General features: G+C 38.1%; 1 protein-coding gene across 7 annotated transcripts in view; it reads right to left on the reverse strand.

Moving 5' to 3' along the window:
* Positions 1 to 23,230, reverse strand: part of ESRRG (estrogen related receptor gamma) — a 594,635-nt gene that overhangs the window by 314,474 nt on the left and 256,931 nt on the right. Inside the window, exon 1 of one of the 7 annotated variants that reach the window (XM_063613927.1) lies at positions 16,632 to 16,763. The exons of the other annotated variants lie outside the window; for them this stretch is intronic. The gene's annotated coding sequence lies outside the window, so the exon portion shown is untranslated. Of the gene's footprint in view, positions 1 to 16,631; positions 16,764 to 23,230 lie in introns of those variants that run through there. 7 annotated transcript variants of the gene reach the window in all.

Consider the following 23,230-nt stretch of genomic DNA (forward strand, 5'->3'; position numbering starts at 1 on the left):
GCTAGAATAAATTGTGCATTATTTCTGGCATTAGTTAAAGGAACAGAGCATTATAAGAAGAAAAAATACAGTACCATTGATTTTTACAGGTGTTTAATACAGATAAGCTGAAAAAAGAGTTTCCATTTTAAGCCTAGTGATGGCTAAAGATGCATTCAAATATGTTCAAAAGCAATCTAAAGTCTTCTAAAATGGCGTTTAAGCTATTCAGGCAAAACGTAAATAGTTTTTGTCATAGTACTGAGGAATGTAGAACAAAAACAGTGTCCAAGGAGCTGACTCTGGCACACTGCCGGCCACTGTCAAATCAGGGGGGTCATTAAAACAGAGGTAATACTGTTTATCCATTACATGATCACAGGTTATTTAGGGAAAACAGTAACAGACTGTCCTTAGAAAGGTAGGAGGCATAATTACCCTGGAAATCTCCAAGTCCCACTCTCCAGAGAAGATACCAAACGAAACAATTACGTTAAAGAGTCAAACATATACTTAAAGAGTTACTATATAAAATAAGTAAATCCTTGATTTTTTTAACCTTGTCTGTTTTTAACATATTTCTTTAAAGCTCAATTTGAAAGAATAGGGAAACTTTTGCTTTTATTGAACAACCATAAGTAGATATACATTGAACTGCTTTGCAAAAACCAAATTTAAAAATAAGGTTATATCTGCACAACCACTCAATGGGTAATGTTTCTATTTACTTATTTCGGGGAGTCCCTTGGTCTCCAATTTCTGCAGAGCTGTGTGTTCATGTAGTAGATTGCATAATGAACAAGGCAAAAAAAAAGAATAACTATTTTTGACCACACAGACATAGCATTCATAGATGCTATAAGAATATAGGGTTGTTTTTAGCATTCTTCACTATGTACTAGGTTTTGTCTTCCTCTCTTTAGCAATCAGTCTTTCTTTCTTAGAAATAAACTTGGTAACTCTGGCTCAAATATAAATTCAATTTCTATGATTTCCAGCTCTTGCACATCTTTTTAATCCACCCTCTTTTCTCCATGACCTTGGCCAGATACTCACTTCTCTTTCTCATTACTACTGTGATCATATCCTTACTGATGGTATAGTACATGCTGTTGCATAAACATCTAAGAAGAATTCATTGTTGGCCAAAGTCCCTCAGGTCAGTTGACCAGCAAACGCGAATTTAGGGTCTATTTTCTATGCCATATAGCAATGAGGACAGGGCTGATATAAATGAGGACAGAAGGGGTTCCATATACAAAAACATCAGCCTCCATAACAAGTATTGGAACAATTACAAAACATGATGTTAACTGAGACAAAAGAATGCTGTGCAGCTGAACAGCTGAATGCTGTGGAGTACAAGCTAGAGGAGTAACTAGAATTAAGCTGGATGGGGTTGTTACACAGATGCCCAGTCACTAACAGATCTCGTGAGCTGTGATGGCTGATTCCTGTTCTGGGAATGCTAGAGTAGAAAACCCACGACTCAGATACTTTCCTCTGTTAAACACGTGATATGATCAGCTACAAGTCAGAGCACCTCAAGTCGTAACCTTGCCAAGCCTGGTTAGTGATAATTCTGGACACTAAGTGGCTCAGCTGTGACCCTCTGTGTGTCTCAGAGTTTCCATATGGGAAATGTCATGGGACTCTTTTGAATTATAAAGGACATGTAAAGGAAGACTTTGTGGTATCAGTAACTTAATAATATTCTGGAATCCCGTTATACTTGTAATATTATGGAACTTAGTTATAATGGGTCATGGAGTATGTCCCAACTCAGAGGATATCGAATCTGTATAATACAGAGTTATAACTAGTATATATTTTAATTCTACATAGGTTGGGTGATAGGGTGGCAAGAATATACATTTTTTGAAGCCATAAAATTAAGGTTCAAATCTTTGCTTGACCAATGGTGAGCAATGTTTGGTAAGTCATATAAGTCCATCTGTGGCTTGTCTGTAAAATGGTGAAATAGTAAAACCTGCCTTTTTCAGGGATGTCATAGTGAAGCTCAGGCAGGTGGATATGCATGAAAGTGATCATAAGTGCCTACACACTATACACGCATAATTGTTATTCTTCTTGCCCTAGATTTGTACTACAAAGTCCTGCTTATGTCGGGGGGCGGGGTGGGGGGAATCATTCAGAAAACATACTCATTCCCCAAGGAAAGAATTCTTACCACTCTTGTGAATTTGAGGAATAGTATCTCAGTTGCATTAACTGGTATTTATTAATGTATTATGAGCCTCTGCCGTGGCATCTGATTCACAATAAAGAGATTAAGCATACTAATTTGTCATTTATTTTCCAATGCCTGCTTTCCTGCCTGCAGCACCACTAATATCCCAGGAGCTCCTCAACCCAATTATTTCCCATTTTGCATTACTGCTGAAAGTAGTGCTAATATGCCCAAAAGGCTTTAGTCCTTGGTCATGAAAAAAAAAAAAAAAAAGCTGCTTCTCTGCCCGCCACAATGCTATTGTCATTTGCTGACAAGAAACACCCCTGGACCACTGGGCCATATCTAGTAATCAAACCAAATTAGCAGCCCGACTGTGCTGTGGACATGAGCAGCAGACCTGTGCTTATTTAGTATTTATTTTTTGGGTGGAAGAGAATTCCATCTATAGAATGAAATTCACAACCTACAGGGAGTTGAATTATACGATGGTTATATACACAAACTGTTTCGTTTGCTTGTTTGGGGAATTGCTGGTCAAAATCACTCAAATAACTGGTGAACTCAACTTTTTCATCTCAAAAAATTAATAAGCAGTTGTTTAGCCAAATCCAAATATTAACTTGCAAACTAATTTGTGAATATAGACACAAATCATTATTAATAGAAGCAGCATAAAGATTTCTCATTTTCTATGCTTTTAAATCCAGCCTTATAAATGGTTTTTAACCTAACCATGTAATATTTCTGCTACCTTCCTCAGTCTTTCACTTTGAAATGTGCTTTTTGCTCATCCCAGGAGTTTCTGTATTGCTTAAGGCAAAATACTCCAGCACACCTTCACAACTATAAACTGTAAACATTTCTCTGCCTTTTTCTGTCCAAGGCTCAAAGCCCGTTTAAGTGTCGGTGGATAGTTTCAGAAACATACAAGACTCCACAGTCGCCAAAAATAATTATTGTCAAAACTTGCCAATTTCCCCAAGAACGTAAAACTTATATTTTTAAAATTTGATAATTTTAGCTGTGAGGAGGTACTGACTGAAAACAGATTGTTATTTATTTCAAAGATGTTCAGCACCAAAGATGAGATGCAGCAGATTAAGTTAATCTCTATGAGGTTATTTCTTACCATTATTTTCTTAAATCCTCCCCTCGCTTTAATCAAGAATAGGAATGTTAAGGGCTTGACACAGGGAAGAAGCATAGATTAGTGGTTAGCATAATAGCATGAAAGCCAGGAAATGTGAAATCTATTCTGGGCCAAGTGGTCTTAGGTGAGCACATTATTTACAGCCTCAGTTTCTCCATATATAAAACCAAAAGCATTGCACACACTGAAAATGAGAGCTTCACTGTGCTGACATTGTTCAATGCTGACTATGTGCCAGGCACCATGCTCAGGGCTTTAAAAGGATTACCTTGTACAATATTATTATCTACTTCTTAGTAGATAATATTATCATTCAAAGTTTACAAATAAGGTAACTGAGGTACAGAGATATTAAGTAAATGGCCACACAGCTGGGAGCCAACTGCGGAGGCTGAGCTCTAACCCATAGACAACACTGCTCTCTAAATTGTTGGTTTGGCATTATCTGGAAGGGCTTTGTGGAGTGGAATATGCTACACACCTAATCCAGAAAATTTCCAGAATAGTGGCCCAGATTTTTCTCTCTCCTTTTGGGGCTCTGTGCCACCTGCCCTGGGAAAAAGACCACCCGGGCTCAGGCCTCCCTGGCTTGGCTGCACCTGGTCACCCCCACATACTGCAGTTGCGACACAGCAGTGCTTTATCTGCCAACTGAACTCGAGACATTTGTGTTCGGTTCAGCGCAGCTGGTGGAGGGAGGCTCAGATTTCCGCCGCACTGAACACAATGAAGCAGCCCTGTCACAGGACCATTACGAAAGCACATGCTCCCTAGCTAATTTTTGTAGCATAAGGGTGTAGACTATTTAAAACTATTCCCCCCCGCCCAGCTCTTAAATGCCTGCCTAGGAGTCAAGTTCATCCAGGGGTCTATTGGCCATATGTTATTTGGTGTCACTTTTTTTCTGTATATTGGGGAACACACAGAAACTGGCTTCCAGAGGAAAATGTTTATGATTGCTGGCAGCCTGGATACCAAATGGCTCACATGCAAAGTGTAAAGGAACAACGCTGCAGCTCCTCTGCTCAAACCTGGTGTCTGCAGGAAAAGCCAACTTGAACTTGACTTGCACAGATGCTAAAGAAATACCTCTTTCACTACAAGCATTCATCATGGGTCATCAGAGTTAACTCGCCAAAATGGGAGCAAAGGTTTACAGGTCTTACCACATCACATCCTGGGGTGCTGTATGGAACGTGGTTTCAAAATATATCACATTCATGGGTGTTCATTAGAAACCATGGTCATTTAATAATAACACATCTCATAATTGTGGACTTAATAGGAGCTATTAAAAATGATAAGTATGTGAGGTAATGCACATGTTAATTAGCTCAATTTAACCATCCCACAATGTACACATATTTCAAAACATGTTGTGCCCAATAAATATATATAATTTTTATCTGTCAATTTAAAAAAAAAAGAGCTACTGATCTTCACATTCCATGATGTTGGTTAAACAGTGAATACTAACATAATGCCTTTTGTGGCTAGGCCAAAAGCAAATAAGCATTAAGCTACAGTAAAAGAATCATACTCTAAGAAACACACCCGAGTACTTTAACATATCTGGAATAGGGTTGCAAATGGTGCATGCCTAAGTTTCCTGAAATTCAAGAGTTTTGACATGCAGTTGCTAGATCAACATTTGCACATTTAAAAGATCTAAACCGAGTTAAGAGATGCTTGGTATCCACTAAAATCTCATTGAAGGGAAGAGAAAAAAACGAATCATACGTACGACTTTTAAGATGTTTTGAAACAAGTTCCCCTAAAAAGAAGGCTTTCAGAGAAGGCAAACACTGAAGAATTGCTAATAAAGAAAAATATCTTCCCAAATAAGTGATTCAAACATTGTGGGGCATCTATCACGGCTTCATTATCCTACTCAAGGTTTAGAGAAAACGTTCCTTAAACTTTCAGTAACCAGATAGTCTCATTAGAAAACACTGACCGCCTTCTTTCAAATATCACAACCAAATTTAAACAATTTTGTAGGAAAGCATCAAAGAGTGCAAACCGTTGTTATTAAAGAAAGAAAACGATAAAAAAAAAACACAGGTTTTGTGGGTCAATATGGAGCAGACTTTCTTAAAAGGGGAAATATTTTGGCAAAACTTACCCTAAACACACATTCAAATAATGTCTGGAAGTTGTGAAAAGACCCTAGGAAATGAAGTCTTCTCCTTTCTACAGACACTGAGAAAACAGCTACCAGATGCAAATGAACTGCTGAACTCAATCCTTGGTCTTAAAAATGTATTTCAATAGAATAGCCAATGTATCATCTAAGTATGAAAAAGATGTATCATAATAGCATTCTGAAAAATGAATTAGGAACACATTGTCATCAACTCCAGGAAAAATAATAAAGGTAGAAAAGATTAAGAGGCAAGCATATCTTTCGGAATTGTAAAACGGGTTTATAGGTCTTCTAATAACAACTTTTACTCAAACCTTACATAAATAGGCTTAGATGATACAAATATTATGTGGGCTGTGTGGACACTCCCAGGTTCCTAATCATGTTTAGGGATTACTCGACAGAACAGAGACATTTCATTCCTATTGGGCCGAGGGATTACAGCAAAGAAACATCTAATATTCCATTTTTTAATTTCATGCATTTTTTATTTACCTTTAATGATGCTGTATATATTCATCATCCTGAAATATTAAAACAGTATGAAAAAAGTAATAAATTGGTGGAAAATTTAGGGAATAGGAATGCAACAGCACGCAAATCATACACTATCAAGTGCTTGATACACATTTAAAATTACTGCCTACTACGGCAAAGCCAAATTCCTAGCAGATTTCTGAAGCACAAAGTCACAATAAGAAGATCAGCAGAACAGACTGAAATAATAGAATATTCATCCCTCTAATCCATATGCAATTCTTTGGGCTTTTTTTTAACAATGCATATGAGGTCTGACTGTATTCGGGATTTAAATAAGTTGTCTCCTTCTTGCTCCTCTCTATTTTTGTAAAAAGAAAAAAGTATATACAGTTATCATTTCTGCACTGCTGCACCAACAGTGACAGGGTTAGCACATTTCCTCACACCTCAAATGAAACAATAGCATTTTTAAACAACAAAGGTGTTAAAAAGAAATACATTTATTCATCCCACTAAAACCTCCTGAAACAGCTTTTTGGGAAGAAGAAAAGTTGTCATTATTTGTGGGGGGAAATGAAGTGATGTTTTTGTCATTTAATTACCAATTAATAGATTGATACTATAATATAATATTGCATTTAAATACTGAGAAGAGCTAAGGTTGGCATTTTATTTTTGCTTCACTCACCTTCCCTTGCAGGGAGATGAGAGTGCCTATCAGGCATTATTCAATATTGTAACAAGGACTAGAAAATTGTAGAGGAATAAGGAACCATCATCTGGTTTGGCATGGGCACTTCTGGAGAGCACTTGAAACTCTAGGAAAAAGAAAGGCACACTGGTCATCAGATGCCCTGTTCAACAAGATGCCTGCCATGGTCCTCATCCTCTTATCCCATGTCCTCATTGCCAAGAATTAGCAGCTATCTTCCAGTGGCTGCTGTGTGTTTATTTTTTTTTTCTTTCAACTTTTATTTTAAGTTCCAGGGTACATGTGCAGGATATGCAGGTTTGTTACATAGGTAAACGTGTGCCATCGTGGTTTGCTGCATGGATCATCCCATCACCTAGGTATTAAGCCCAGCAACTATTAGCTATTCTTCCAGATGCTTTCACTTCCTCCCTTCCACCTGCCACAGGCCCCAGTGTGTGTTGTTCCCCCAATGTGTCCATGTGTTCTCATCACTCAGCTCCCACTTATAAGTGAGATCATGTGGTGTTTGGTTTTCTGTTCCTGTGTTAGTTTCCTGAGGATAACAGCTTCCAGTTCTATCCATGTCCCTGCAAAGGACATGATCTCATTCCTGTTTTTGGCTGCATAGTATTCCTTGGTGTATATATACCACATCTTCTTTATCCAGTTTATCATTGGTAGGCATTTGGGTTGATTCCATGTCTTTGCTATTGTGAATAGTGCTGCAGTGGACATATGTGTGCATGTATCTTTATAATAAAATGATTCATATTCCTTTAGGTCAAATGGTATTTCTGCCTCTAGATCTTTAAGGAATTGTCACACTGTCTTCGACAATGGTTGAACTGGTTTACACTCCCACCAACAGTGTAAAAGTGTTTCTTTTTCTCCACAACCACAACCTCCCCAGCATCTGTTCTTCTTTTGGTTTGTTTGCATATGCTTATTTCTTTGATTAATGACCCTTTATTTTCTCACAACAAGGAGGAAAACCAACAAAACAAAAACTACTTCAAATCCTTCCTATTCTTTAAAGTTTTCTGTATATCTTCTTCCTTTTTTAAGTGACTTTCTTTTCCATTCACCCAAAAGCATTCATCCCTACTTTGTGCGAATGTTAACCGCAAATTTCTTGTGGCCCAAATCACATTCCACTTCATGGAATGGTCCTTTGCTTTATAAGCATGTCTTTTATGGGATTAAGTCCCTTCAGGGCAAAGGCTGAGTCTTTTTTTCCATTATTTTCTCTCTTGCAATACTGATCACAGTTCTTTGTACCTTGTGGGTATTTAGTACTTTTTTTTTTGTCACTGTCATTGAATTGATGGAAGCTAGTTAAATGTTTTATTTTGGCTATGTTCAGTGTTTTTCAGTTCACTATTCAAATTAGACAGTTCTACCAGTTGTGAACATGGTTTGTTACTATTAATAATCCTAAGCAGAGGGATATAACACCATTTTAGAAAATAAAGTGGAGACAACCAGCCTGTTTTCCCACCTAAAACACTGACCCTAACAGAAAGGAGAGTACACAGCTTTGTAGAACAATGGAAATGTTTACAGGGTATGGAGCAGACCAAAACAATACAACTGTAGAAATAAAAATTCCCATTATTGCCAAGTAACAGAGAGACATGTAACACTTCAAAGGGGCATATGGCAGAGGAAAGAAGAAGTGTTCATCATTCCATTTAGGGGAGAAAATAAGGGTTTCTTTATGGAGACAGATCGCACTACATCCAAATTTAATAAATATAAAAACATAGCCTGGTAAGATTTTAAATAAGGAGGAAAGTTTTAAGGAAGTTCTCATATTCCAGACTTTTGTCATTTGTGTATCAGTGATCATGCAACACTCACAATACATAATACATTTCAGAGTTGAGATAAACTGAGAATTCAGTTTTCTTCCTTCTATTCTTTATTGAATGTTTTAAGTTTATTTTTACATTCCCCTTTAAAGACATGAAATAGCTTGAGAAAAAAAATATTCAAAATATGGAGTGATGAATGGCAAGAAGAAAAGAGAAACAAACAGCTCATAAAAGGTTATGTAAATTATGGGAAAAATCAAACCTAATGTCTTTGACACTCCCTCTGCCTTATGTCAGAGCAAACTCCTCAATTCTGATCATGACACAGTGATCCTATCTACGACATGATATCATCTTTTTTTCAGTTCAAATTCCCATGCCAGTAAGCCTTTCGACTGTAGGCACTCATTCAAAAATTCAGGAGTGTTCTCAAGTTCTTGTGTGAACCAAGATGTGTCAACCCACAGCAGGTGGTTCAGCTGCTCTGAGATTCTTTGCTGAGTATATCCAGCCTTTGGCTAAAGCCTCTAACAAGCAATACACTGCTTTGCAATTAGCCACCCGTTCTTATTAGGGTTAATAAATTACCTGCTATTTATAACTGTTGACAACAGGTCAAGGGTGTCACATATGATGGGGCAGAGAAAGTAGTAAAAGTTTGCTAACCTTTAAATTCTATACCAAACACCAACTCCATTCATGAAGGCTTGTCTTCCCTTTCCTATGAAAGCATTCCTTCTCTTGTCTATTTATCCTCTTTATGGTTGCATGATCTTTGCTTTCCCTGCCTTTGTGGACTGATCATATTTTATTGGACTTTTTGAAAATATTTCTAGAACAGGAATAAACTACATTATGAAGAGCCTGACTTGGTTTTATAGATTCAGCTGCATGTGTGCTAATTCATTTTAAAAAAAAAAAAGTCTGAGCTAATAAAAATACACTAGGGTTAGGCCAAGTGATACAAACAGTTGGAAAGAGAAGCCATTGGTAACTATGGTTGTCACCCCTCTTGCTCCCTCCTTCCAGGACAAATGTGTCCGTTTACCCTCACTAGGACGTGCAGTTTCCCACCTTCCAGACCATACTTTCCCTGTTTTGCAGTTTCTATTTAGTAGGATTTTCTATTTGCTGGGAAATAGTCTAAATATTTTACCCATTCAACTGAACCATTTGAAATTGTGGGGTTTTTTTTGTGGGGATCTTAATGGTTAAATATTAAAAATTCCTAGGCCAAGCACAGTGGCTCCTGTCTGTAATCCCAGGGCTTTGTGGGGCCAAGGCGGGAGGATCACTTTAGCCCGGGAGTTTGAGAGCAGCCTTGGCAACATAGTGAGACCCTGTCTCTACAAAAATTTATAAATTAGCTGGGTGTAGTGGCCTATTCCTGTAGTCCCAGCTTTTCAGGAGGCTGAGGTGAGAGGATGGCTTGTGCCCAGGAGTTTGAGGTTGGAATGAGCCATGATAACAGCACTGCACTCCAGCACGTGCGACAGAACAAGAACCTGCTTCAGGATAAATAAATAAATAAATAAATAAATAAATAAATAAATAAATAAATAAAATAAATTTAATTTAAAAAAATAAGAACATTTTAAAAATTTAAAAAATGAAATTTCCTTACGATTCAACCTAATGCCTTATCTCATGTGTCTTACAATGCTATTTTCTGGTGGATAGTATTATAGCGCAGTGTCACACAACTACTCACACACAAAAGCTGGGCTTTAAAACTGGGTCTATGTGGGTTCAAAGCTTGGGATGCTGACCTCCATATTCTGATGTCCCTAGGTAACTCTCCACTGCCTGGCCAAGCAGAAGGGGAGTTAGATCTTTGTCATAAACATATTCATCTTTTAAGTATTTGGTAACTCTGACATGATAAATCACAGTATCTCAGATTGGGACCGTCTACATTTCTCTATAAAGATGGAGATGTATTTTTTTTTTAGAGTTGTATAAAATGAAATCATTTGATGGTGAATTTCAGCCTCTGCATAGAAATGTACTGTGCCCAGCCTACATGTAAATATGCAACTCTGCCCAAGTAGCGGTTCTAAAAGTCACTGTTCTAAAATGAGATTTCATTAAGAAATAAATACTGATGCTCTCTAATTAAAGTCTGAATAGATAATAATCTATACAAAATAGCTAACACTTGGAGGAAATCAATTACCAAACCCAGCTAAAAAACTTAAACTGTCTCAATTGTGAAAGAGATGACCAATAACCAAAGAAAATTTATCTCTTGATAACAAACAATGGTATCAAGGTTGTCACTGTACTTCTTAACAAAAATGCTCACAAATCAACATATTTAAAGAAGGAATCATGGCCTTAAAGTGGTAAATATTTTTCCCAGTCCTCCTCTCCAAGGCAAATCCATTGGCACACACCTGTTGTTATTTAACAAAGTGAATTAGGCAGGTGTGTGGAAGGCTTATCTTTAAGTCATCAAGGATTTCTGCTACTCCTGAGTCTCAGGTTCCTTCATTTGTTTATATAAATGGGCCAATGGCTGTTGAAACACTTCAGAACACTTAACTAAAGCAAACAAAGCTCTTGAACTTTAAATATCCAACAAGAGAAGCTATTGACAAGTAGGACTTTACTTAGCAAATCTCAGTATTATTTGGAACCTTAATACAATCTTACAGATTGATAAGGAAGCCATACAACCCAGATGCTTATCTTCATTTAGATTCCACATAGAAGACACTGTACTAATTTTAGACAAGGTTCCAAAAACAATGCTCCCATCTAATAGTTTTGCTTTATTTTATTTTTTAATTTTTATTCTTGAGATTGAAGATGAGTTTACCCAATTAGAGAAGGGAAAGAATGTCTTCGACTTGTAGTTTAGCCTTCCAGCTTTCCTATTTCCTCCCAAACTGAAAGGTATTTCAGAACGCTATCCTGTGACGAGAACCTTCAATTAACATCTCCGTGCCGGATTTCATCTCAATATTCCCATTATCTGAAAGAATTTGCATGAGTCAAAAACCCTTCCTGAGCTCCAAAGTCTTGAATCTGTAAAAGAAGGGAGTAAAACTGGATGCAAAGACCTCTTTCAATTCTAATAGATAATTATTTTACTGTTTAATGTATTTACAATGATGAAATCAATTGATTGTTTTATACCGATAGCTAGAGAAAGATGCCACAGTACTGTTGTATATAAGGTTGCATAAAATATTCTCAAGTGAAACTAATGGATTATTTGTTTTGTTTTCTTTGTGTTTAGGAAGAAAATATCTGTGTTTCTTTGGAGATTGGTATTGCAATGGTGTGGAGATGCTGGGTTCCATTCTTCCTTTGGAATTTCATAATCTTACTTTAGTTACTGCTTGGATATGGCTTTCCTTTTGGCACTAAAAGGAAAAACACAAGAGAAAACTCATTCTCTTTTAAAAATTTAAATCACTTAACTTTGTTTCCATTTTCCTTTCTAGGCTGACAAATACGTTGAATTCTAGCTTGTCTCAACTTTTAGGTTTTCTAATTCAACAGATCTGTTTATCTTCTAATTTCAGACTTAATAGAGCCACCCATTTCTGATACGAATGCAAACTTTCTTTATAAGATGCAAGGCAATAGACTAAAATAGTTTCCCAGGAAAATTCCAAAACTTCTACTGGCTCCTGGCCTATGATTTTATAAATTACAGTGCAGAAAGGATTAAAGCCGTATTCACATCTTCAGCTACTGATTGATTGCCTTTCATTGCAATGAAAGAGAAGTCTGTTTTGTATATATCCTTCACAAAATGGACATGGCTGAGCTCTACAGGACTTGAGGGCAGGTTCCAACTGCAATGCATTCTTCTTATTTATTTTTTTCTGATATAATCACCAGTAATGATGAAGCAAGTCCAGAAAATATGTAAAACGACTTTCTTTCCCCTACATTCCCCAAGGCCACATTAGGGAGCAATGCCCAACATCTTTTCAAGTGCCTTGATGTGTTTTAAGTTATTTTATTAGGCTGGGCAAGGTGGCTCATGCCTGTAATCCCAGCACTTTGAGAGGCCGAGGCAGGCATATCATTTGAGGTAAGGAGTTTGAGACCAGCCTGACCAACATGGTGAAACTCCATCTCTACTAAAATACAAACATTAGCCGAGCATGGTGGTGGGTGCCTGTAATCTCAGCTACTCAGAAAGCTAAGGCAGGAAAATCACTTGAACAGGGGAGGGGGAGGTTGTAGTGAGTGGAGATCGCGCCACTGCACTCCAGCCTGGGCTTCAGAGTGAGACTCCCTCTCAAAAAATAAAAAAAATAATAATAATAATAAATAATCATTTTAATTTTTTTTTTTGCCTGTACTAGACAGAGTGTGAACTACAGAACGATAAAATGTAGTCTTAGGCACAGATCCTGCAGGGAATAGCTTTTGAAATTCTCCGACATACTAAGTTATAATTGGGTTTTAATGCATAAAATGGCTAGGCAATTTAAATGTTTAGAAAAGAAAACAATCTTTCCTAGAGTTTATGAAGTGGTAAGCCTATTTCTTATAATGATTAACTGTGAGTCATCCTTTCAAATACAAGCATCCATTAGCATATGCTCCTCACAAGAAATGCTGAAGGCACTTGCCAGTTTACCAAACTAGTGTTTTATTATGGCAAATTTGTCGCAGATTTTTATCTGAGAAATGAAGATGGGAAGTAATGAACCATGAACCACATTGAGTTTGCTCTCTACATGCCTTGCCTTACTAGGTGAAGGATAATGTTTTAAAAACATATAATCACTATCTGTCTGCATGTAGTCTTGCTTGGAAATAGAGAATTCACTATATCAGGAGGTCTGTAGTCTACAGAATGTGTCACAGTGACAGAGGCCTGTCCTTGAAGACTTGATCCATCTGCTTGCTTCTTACCAGACCTTCCCCTTGCCATCAGTTTCCAGTCCCACACCATAAACATCATTTCAGTAATGGTGAGCCCTCTTCCCCACTTCATGCCAAAGTATGCAGGAAATGCAGGCATCATTACCTCTACATGTCAGTTGTGAAAGCTTCTAGGCCCAGAGACAAGTCCTTCTTCCACAACCTTCCTGCCCCTTAAGCAAAGGTTTCAATAGAGAAATCATTGGCCTAAGCCTCAGAAGAACAGTGCTTGGAACTAAGCTCCATCACACATTGGTTATACAGCTGAATATTGCTTAAATGTTCTAATGAAAACAGTACAATGTGGATACAGTAATAGGCAAATTGGGTTGTTGTAAGTGTCCACTGGGATAAAGCAGGCAAAGATAAGGAGGTTTGCAAATGCAATATATCATCATAAAAGAAATCAGCCCTTTGAATTTTTTTTTAGCAACAATTCAGAGGCTGAGAGAAAGAAGGCACAGCCAGAAAATCTGAGGTAGTAAGTTCTAAGTTATATTTAAATTAATGTAACTTAAATGGAAGACAGATGGGAAAGAGAAATAAGTTAATAAATGCACAAGACAAATAAGTTTGATTCCTACTGATGCTAGAAGTGTATGTAGTGGTAAGCTGGGCAGCCTTGGGCTATGAACCAGTTGAGATTGCTTATGCTCTACAAAGCATTTTAGTCTGAGAAGAACTGGAGGTCACATGATTCCTTAGCATCAGCATCTTAACAAGGTCCTTCTGGAAATGTAATGATAGGGAATCTTCAGCCAAGCACTACTGAAAGATACATAGTTGCAGGCAGATGGGCTTTCCATTCCGATTTATCCAGATTTAAACTAAATCTATTAGCTCTTCAGTGGCAAAAACCTCCCAACCAATGAAGTCCACATATTGTCTGAGTTGACGGGTCAATCAATGTTGACTTTGTAGCATCAAGTTGGGAGCACAAACTCCCACTCAAGTTGCTTATATTTTCTTTGCTAACAAAACTAGAGGAGCAGCAAAGTTTATCTAAAATTCTCATCTTCAAAGATGTAAAGGACAGGCAGGTAGAGTTACTTTGAATTTAAACTAAGTTCTAATGATAAAGTGCTCAAGTCACTATGACCCAAGCAAATTGTTTAAGGACAAAAAAAAAACACACACCCACCCATAGGGACATACGGACGGCATGCAATCAGTATGTCAATGCACACTGGATAAAGGTACAATCTAATATAATATATTTATCTGAACCAATAAACAAACGGTACAATGAAATGTAGTATCAGGATCAAATGTACAGTGTGGAATAATGAGAGCTGGTACACCTACTGACCTTGAGCTTTGAGTGCTAGCTGCATGATCTGGGATCACCAGCCATATCAGCACAGTTTACAACCCAACTCAGAAGTCAAGATCAGTGACAAGCAGAGGTTAGTGACAATAATGCTATTGTTAGAATACCATTATTAGATTATTACAATATTATTGAATATCAAGAGAAATTGTTCTTATAAATATTTCTCAATTTATAAGACATTTTCTGGTTTAATTTCAACCCTATATTAATAAGCCTTGGAGGTGAATATCATTGACTCTATTTTTCAGATAAGGAAACTGAGGGGTAAGGAATTGAATCTTTCTGAGTCCAAAAGTCTTTGTCTTAATTTTAGGCCATACTACACAAATTCCAATTTCAGATTTGATCCCAGAGTCTTTAGCTAGAATGACGTTAGTATTACTCTGGACTTTGGTTCAGAAAGGAATCTGAAATTGCTCCTTCATACTTTTACACACTTTGGTTATAGAAGGGCTTGGTAAGCTCTGCAATAATCAGTTGATCACATGAAGTGACCTTCAGTATCTACAATTTTCATGAGGGCCATTTAAGCTCATCTCTCTTTCCCAACTATATGAGCAGGGGGGTGATCCCTGCTGTCCATCACAGACATTGATACGGAAGCATTGATTGCTTCAAAACCAAAAGAAAAATACAGTTCAGATCTACAGATTATGATCATCGAAAAAGCCTGAAAAAAATTATTTATACTTAATGTTAACAGTGGCTTTCTGTATGTATGTAATGGAATAATGAGTGATTTTCATTTTCTTCTTCAGGTTTTTTATTCTTAAAATATTTTACAGTAGATATGCATTATTTTGTTACCAAAAGAAATAGTTTAAAAATAGCAGTGATATACTGATCTGATTTTAGTGAAAAAGAAGTCTGTAAAATGTTCTCTCTTATTGTACTAAGACACTCACCTTATTCTGTCCTGGTTTTTAAAACATACTCAAATGTGATCCATAGTTACACTGTATTTATTCATTGCTCTGGTTTGTCTTCTGATTTCTAGCATCTGACAATAACTGCAGGGAATGCTGAGATAAACCCTAGCTCTATCCCTCACTAACTACATGACCTGGAGTAATTCAGCCTTTCCATTTCATCATCTATAAAACAGGAATAATTATGACCTATGTCTTCTTATGCAGGTGAAGTTCCTTAAAATTCTCTAGCTATCCATAATTTTTTCCTCTTCATAAATATAGAACTTATTTCATGTAAATCATTTGACGTCTTAAATCGACAGTTTGTATACGTATTCTGTCTCACGAATTGGTCAAATGTATAAATGAATGAAAAGGTATGCAAGGGTGCATACAGTGTCAAGTAGGATGTATGGATAAAATGAAAGGTAAATAAAAGCTAGTCACTCACAGTCAAGTAGGACCTAATAGATCCATGTAAATAACCACAATACAAGTTAAATGGTAAGGGAAATTGGGGAAGAGTAAGCTTAATTCCAAATAGAATCTGAATCAAGAAAGACTTAATGTATAAGGTAGCGTTTGAATTAGGGTTTTGAAAGAGGAGCAGAATTTCATAGGCTGGAAACTGGGACTCACATGCAAGAAAAATTGTGAACTTTTGAATTTTCTTTATATCTCTACCTCTTAGTATTGTGCCTACACAAATCATTTCCTACCATGTCATTGTTCATTATTCTTTGCTTAAAACTAACTCTTTCTTGGTTGAAATTATCAAGGATTGACCATTTCTCTCAAGCTCAAGAACGAACCAGAGCTTGCACCTGGGAGCAATATCCCAGAGGGAGGAGAGCCTGGGATCTTAATAGTCCTCCTAGCTATTATGGAAATGGATTCCTGTGACACTTAACAGTAATTTACTGAGCCAAATTTGTATATATATTCTGCAAATTTAAGGACTGAAAACAAGCTGTGATTTTGTTTGGTTGGTTTGGGTTTAAAACCCTGAAAGTACCTTAATGTATGGATTTATTTACCTGTTCCTTTGGTTGGTTAGTTGGGTTTTTTGCAAAGTGCTTTCTTCACAGAGATGGAGGGAGACCAGGTTTCGTATGTTACCACATCTGCCTGGTGGAGATGCCAACAGCTCCTGTATCAGAGGGCTCTTATTAAAAGCACATAACAATAGTAAGAGTTTTATAAATATTTAAAACAAGGAAGATCAAAATCATGTGACCAGAATACACACCTTCACCATGATCATTTCCTTAATATTTCAGAGATCATTTGTTGTCTCTACAAGTACTGGCAATTGTATTTTCTACAAGTAGAAAACTCAGGCACAGGGAATAAACCCCCAAAGAACAACTTGTCATAAAATGTCAGGTTTTTAATTTTTCATGCCTAGTTAACAGATGAAACCAAAGGCTGTATTTCAGTGACCAATAACTTTGTTGCTGTGTTCTCATTGATGCTGGAACTTATATGTAAAGAAAGACGTCCTCTTGCTAGTGGCTCATCTTTTACCTGTTCTCTTTTATTAACTTATCATCCTAGTCTGCATGGTATTTATAATAATTGATCATGGTGCACATTTCAGTGAACATTCCCATTCGTGTCTCAATGCCCCACGGTCAGGGATATCTTACTATGTGCAGCATTACACAGAGAAGGGTCTCAAGTCCTTATTAAAGATATGAAAAACACTAGGATATAAGTACATATGTATGTTTTTAAGTGACATTTCTTTTATTCCTGTATTTTAGAAGATTAATCTACCTCAGTAAATATGAATTGTATTGATAAAATGGCTATGAAAATCAATTTACAGCCAACAGCCCCTTTGTTTTGTTAACCTGTGAAGTTTATTCTTTCTCCAGTACTATAACTGTTACCTGAAGAGCACCAGAGCTCCTGACACACTTGGAGTGTGTGTGTGAACATACACACATGTACAACAAGAAATCTTTAAGGACAAGAGGGGTGAGGCAATTGTTGACCCCCATCACCATCAACATGACAGGGCCATTCACTGGTTACTGACCAGATACTGTGCAAGATTCTTTCAGAGGTGTCTCCATTTAGTTCCTTACAACTACCCTATAAGGTAGATACTATTACTCTCATTTTACTGATGGAAACAATGAGGCATAACAAAGTTAGCATGTTTAAGAAACCTGTAGATAATAAGGGCAGAAGCTAGGACTTCAACCCAGACCTGCCTCACTCCAAATGCCACGGTTTTTTTTTCTTTTTTGAGATGGAGTCTCACTCTGTTGCCCAGGCTGGAGTGCAGTGGCACCATCTTGGCTCACTCCAACCTCCGCCTCCCGGGTTCAAGTGATTCTCCTGCCTCAGCCCCTAAGTAGCTGAGATTATGGGCACCCGCCACCATGCCCACCTAATTTTTGTATTTTTAGTAGAGATGGGGTTTCGCCATGTTGGCCAGGCTGGTCTCAAACTCCTGACCTCGAATGATCCACCCTTCTCGGCCTCCCAAAGTGCTGGGATTACAGGCGTGAGTCACCGTGCTCGACCTGAAATGCCACGTTCTTAACCACTCTACCTCACTGCCTTCTCACCTCAGGAGGGGGATTCATGGAACAAAGCAGTGGCTAAAATAGCAGCCAACTTGATAATGCACAAACTTCGGTATCAGCAAAGGCCTAAGCAATGTCATGTTTCTAAATGGAGGCATCAAGGCGTTGACAGCACAGACACACACACATGCACATACACACAGGAATTTTATTAACATCCTCTCCCTGCTGAAACTTTTAATGCAGCCCTACAGTGCATTCACTGCAAGGTGCCATTAGGGCCAGGCTCACTTCAAGTGTTACCAATTCATGGGCAGATTAGAGGGCACATTAATAACGTAGTTAATATGAAGTGTTTAGAGCCTCCACATCGGTGACAAATACGACTCAGCCAAATTTCCTGACCACTGAGGCCACGGAGGAACAATTTGGTAGATTTCATCAACAGTTCTAATTATGTTCCTGTCAAGTCAAGAACGAAGTAATCCATAACTGGGGGGTGCTCGGAGACAGTGGCACAGAAGAATAATTTATGCCCAAGGCACAGGGTCCTTTGTGTAGTTAGTGCGCACAACGCTTGACTAACAAGTGGGTTCAAAAAGGAATTTATTAGGGAAAACACAGCCCTCTCACTTTGAGAGGCTTGTCAGGTGTAAGCTTATGAGGAGTTATGAGGTAATGACTTCTAGGAAGTCTTGTTTATACAAGCATCTGGAGTTCAGGGCTCTCGGCAGCCTCAGAAACTGCAGGTTGTAAGATGCAGGATCTTGGCTCCAAGCCTCACTCAGACTTTTTTCACCCGCTAGATTTGAGCCACGTCTCTTGAGAGGATTTGTGGGCAGACTTTTAAGTGTGACCGGAGGGGAGGCTGGATAGCGGGAGCCAATGAGGAGTCAACTTAGGGAATAGATTTTTTAAAAATAACAGTTCAATCCTCAGATAGCATTATCATCGGAGATACAGGGATAATGTTAGAAGGAAAAAAAAGGGACGCTTTTATGAAGCTATAAATAATGTGCTAATGGAATGTGCAAAGGAATTGTTAAGAATGGTAAACTGAAATGTCATAATACCCCCAACCCCGGGCGTGCTCTCACCTCCTACAACTGAACTATGAGACAGACAATTGGAAAAGAGCGGGGGGAGGAGAGGAAGGAAAGGGGCAAGGTGGGGAGGTTGGGGGAGGAAACGCATCATGCAATGTTTGAGTGATTTTCCACTGTGATCTATATTGGGATGCAGCTCCTGTTCTCTCCAACAGGGTAATTTTATACATGGCATTCTTATTAAATATTTCAAAGGGGGGAGGGGAAAGAGGAGGAGGAGTTGTGTGTCTTGTGCATATTTTTTAAGAGTTAAAACTGGTGTTGTTAGCAGAGGCTTGGTTATTAGTACCGATCAACTGTTAATTAAAATAAAATGAAGCTTCTTAAACTTCATCACCTTACTGCAAATTATGCAAAAACCACAACTAATTGCATTATTAGCAAAAATTACATTTAAAAATAGCTTCACACAAAGAACTAAAATTATCTCATCTAAACTCGCTTTTACCAAATGAAGCCTGAGGAGACAGAGCTCTGAGGAAAACAAGGGAAAACAAAGGTTTTTCAGCCTCTCATTCAACAGGGGGAGGAAAGAGGAGGAGAAAAAGAGAGAGAGAGAAAGAGGCAGGGGAGAGGGAGAGAAAGAAGGAGAGGAAGGGAGGAAGGAAAGAAGAGAGAGAGATTACTAAATACTAATAGAAGTCGTGAATAATGCAACATTACTTAAGGTAAACTATTAACATTAGATAACAAATTTAGATAATTCCTACTAAGTACAACATGATATGCGTTTGGATATAGCCAATTCCTGATCCTTTACAAAAAATGTTCCAGGCAATGAAGTGAGAAAAACCAGGATTCATTATTACTATGACCTTCTTCGGTTTTGAAATGTAGGGCCTGGTCAGAAATGGGGTGAAAATAAAGCCCAAGAATGAGGAGAAAGATGTTTGCAAGTCACTGGGCACTTACATGTGAATATATATACATTTTTTAAAAATAGAAGACTATTATTTATTGTTCTTTTTTTCCCCAAAGATGCTGCTACACTTCTCCTGGGTAGACAGCCAAGAGCTGCCTGTCTGCAAATGATTCTTCATGCTTTATTTTGCTACACAGAGACTTCAGGGTGCCCACAGGTCCTTTTGGGCTCTCTCATGTTGTACAATTGGCAATATGCTAATGCCAAACAAGGCAGTGCATTTGCTCTTATGAGCAAGCACTACACAATAGCTCATTTACAATGAATCATTGTACATTTAATATCATTTTGATTAATTTTTTCCCTCACTGTACCCCCTTATTTTTAAGGCCACCATCATCTTTACTCAGGAACAGCAGGTATTTTAGCAAAAAGTAAAACATTAGATGGACAAAAGGACAATTATAATATACATTTCCGGGAATTCCTTGCTCAACATTGACTGACGCTGCTAAGCTGAACGGAAAGTTCCTTTTGACTGTTAGTCTTGGCCAGGTTTCTCCGGTAGGTGGAGAACACTAGCACTATTCTCCTAATCCGGGAGAGCTAGAGACAAGTCACCTGCTGAAATGTCATCCTGCTTCAGGGTCATGTTGTATAACCCTTTACATAAACAGCAACTGCCTGAGGAGCATCTTACATTCAACAACTCTGAATGAAAGCCCTGCAAGCTCATTCAGCAAAATGGCCACATTTGCTAACAGAGTAAACTGGCCCATCTGGTGGTGCACCCAACGCACCAAAGTCTGGGAGGAGACAAGCCTACCTGATTTCCCTATACTCTTTTTAAAATTCCTCTACTGGCTGGGCGCAGTGGCTCATGCCTGTAATACTAACACTTTGGGAGGCCAAGGCAGGTGGATCACCTGGGGTCAAGAGTTTGAGACCAGCCTGGCCAACATGGTGAAACCCCGTCTCTACTAAAAATACAAAAATAAATACAAAAATTAGCCGGACATAGTGATGTGTGCTTGTAATCCCAGCTATTCAGGAGGCTGAGGCAGGAGAATCCCTGGATCCCAGAGGCAGAGGTTGCAGTGAGCCGAGATTGCGCCACCGCACTCCAGCCTGGGCAACAGAGTGGGACTCAGTTAAAAAAAAAAAAAAAAAAAATTCCTCTACTGCCATCATGCTTTTTAAATTAATTTCTTTTATTTTTTTTTTCCCTGTAGGACACCCAAAATTCTCCAAGATTTAGGAGAATTACAGCAGTACTGAACAATTCCAAGACATTGACTGCACTAACACTTGCAGTTCCAGCAGAGTCAGCGTGTCAGGATCTTTCACAGTGGAAGTGCTCAAGAAATTACCTGTGGGTTGACCGTTCTGCAAGGAAAATTGCATGTTTTCTAAAAAAAACACCCAATGTTATACTTCAAATGTTATAAAAGAATTATTCAACCACACAGTGTTTTGAAAATGTGTAATTTAGAAATAACGTATAAGGTGAGGAAATCAATTTAGTCATAAGAATTCAATCAGATCCACAGCATTTGATATCCAGTTCCAAGGCTGTATGTATTGTTACTAGCATTAGCTACAATTTCCTGGGCTATCTGCTCTAATAATTACAAGATATCTGCTTGTAGATTTGTAGGCTTTATGGTATGTTGATGCTTTAGTGCTTCCAGCTAGTTTGGTCCTTCTTCAAGATCTAGATTCATCGTTTCTGTGACAAATTTGACACACAAAATTAGCCAATTAGTACCATCATTTGTTGTTCTTTTCCTACTCCTCTTTAAAAAGAGCAGCCAATAGATACCGCTTAAGGCTAAATTTAGGGGAGAGAAAGATCATCTGTCTAAATCAAGGTGGTTAATCCAATTACCAAATTTCTCTCAGTATAGCTGCCCTCAGGCTACCATATATCACTGTTCATCTGAAAAGTGTTCTTCAGAGATTTTGCTGGGGAAAATCTGCCAGCATTGTGCTACCCATGCATAGCTCTATAGAACAAGCAAGTGGCAGTAAAATAATACGGATAGCACATATGTTGAGGCTGGCTCGAGGAGCGCCCCAACTGTCATGTAATGGAGTTATTCCCTATGCAATGGCATTTAGAGTGCACTGACCATCAAAGCTGAGGTGATACCATGAGTCTCTAGCTTTTCATCTGTACAGTTATCATGGGGACACCATGGTCCAAATAACAGCGCTGCAGTGAGGGTGAAATAAAATATTGTACAATTCACACATTTTGCAAGCTATGAAGTAGAAAGAGAAAGAGGTAGAGCCAAAGGTGGCTTAGGGATGGGTGCTGTGGCTCACTCCTGTAATCCCAGCACTCTGGAAGGCTGAGGCAGGAGGATTCCTTGACCCTAGGAGTTTGAAACCAGCCTAGACAACATAGTGAAACTCCATCTCTGCAAAAAATAAAAACATTAGCCAAATACAGTGTCTTGCACCTGTAGTTCCAGCTACTCAGCAGGCTGAGGGGGGAAGATCACTTGAGCCCAGGAGTTTGAGGCTGCAGTGCGCTGTGATCGCATCATTGCACTCCAGCCTGGGCAACAGAATGAGACCCCATCTCTAATAAAATAAAATAAATACAATAAAATAAAAAATCAATATAACCCTACCCGTAATATAAAGGACAAATAAAGTCATTTATTTTTTATTTTTTTAAAAGGTGACTTAGGTATTTTTCAATGGAGATGGATATTGGAGTAAAACAGTGAGTCATTAACAAAATCATAGTCAGGAGGTGATAACCTGGAAAAGAAGATAAAAAATGTTTGAAAAATGATTGTCTTTGACCAGCATCTTGAAGTGTTGTTGAAAATTACAAGACAGGTCAAGACTGGAATGTACAATTGGGTATTACACGCATAGATAAGAGCTTTGAGGCCCTGCTCATGGAAGAATGACAACAACAGATGCTAGCAATTAGAAAACAAAATGTTGTCTAAGAAACAGGGAGAAAGTCAGGCATAGCTCATGAGAGCTAAAGAAGAAGAAAGTGTCGGTAAGGAAAAGGCCATTAAATACAGCAGAAAGCACTGAGACAGTCAGTGGTTTTGGTGATTGGAGGCTCATTGGAGCCTCAGAGGCAGCAATTGAAGTACAGT

This window comes from Symphalangus syndactylus, chromosome 19 (genome assembly GCF_028878055.3).
Source record: "Symphalangus syndactylus isolate Jambi chromosome 19, NHGRI_mSymSyn1-v2.1_pri, whole genome shotgun sequence".
Classification (NCBI taxonomy): domain Eukaryota; kingdom Metazoa; phylum Chordata; class Mammalia; order Primates; family Hylobatidae; genus Symphalangus; species Symphalangus syndactylus.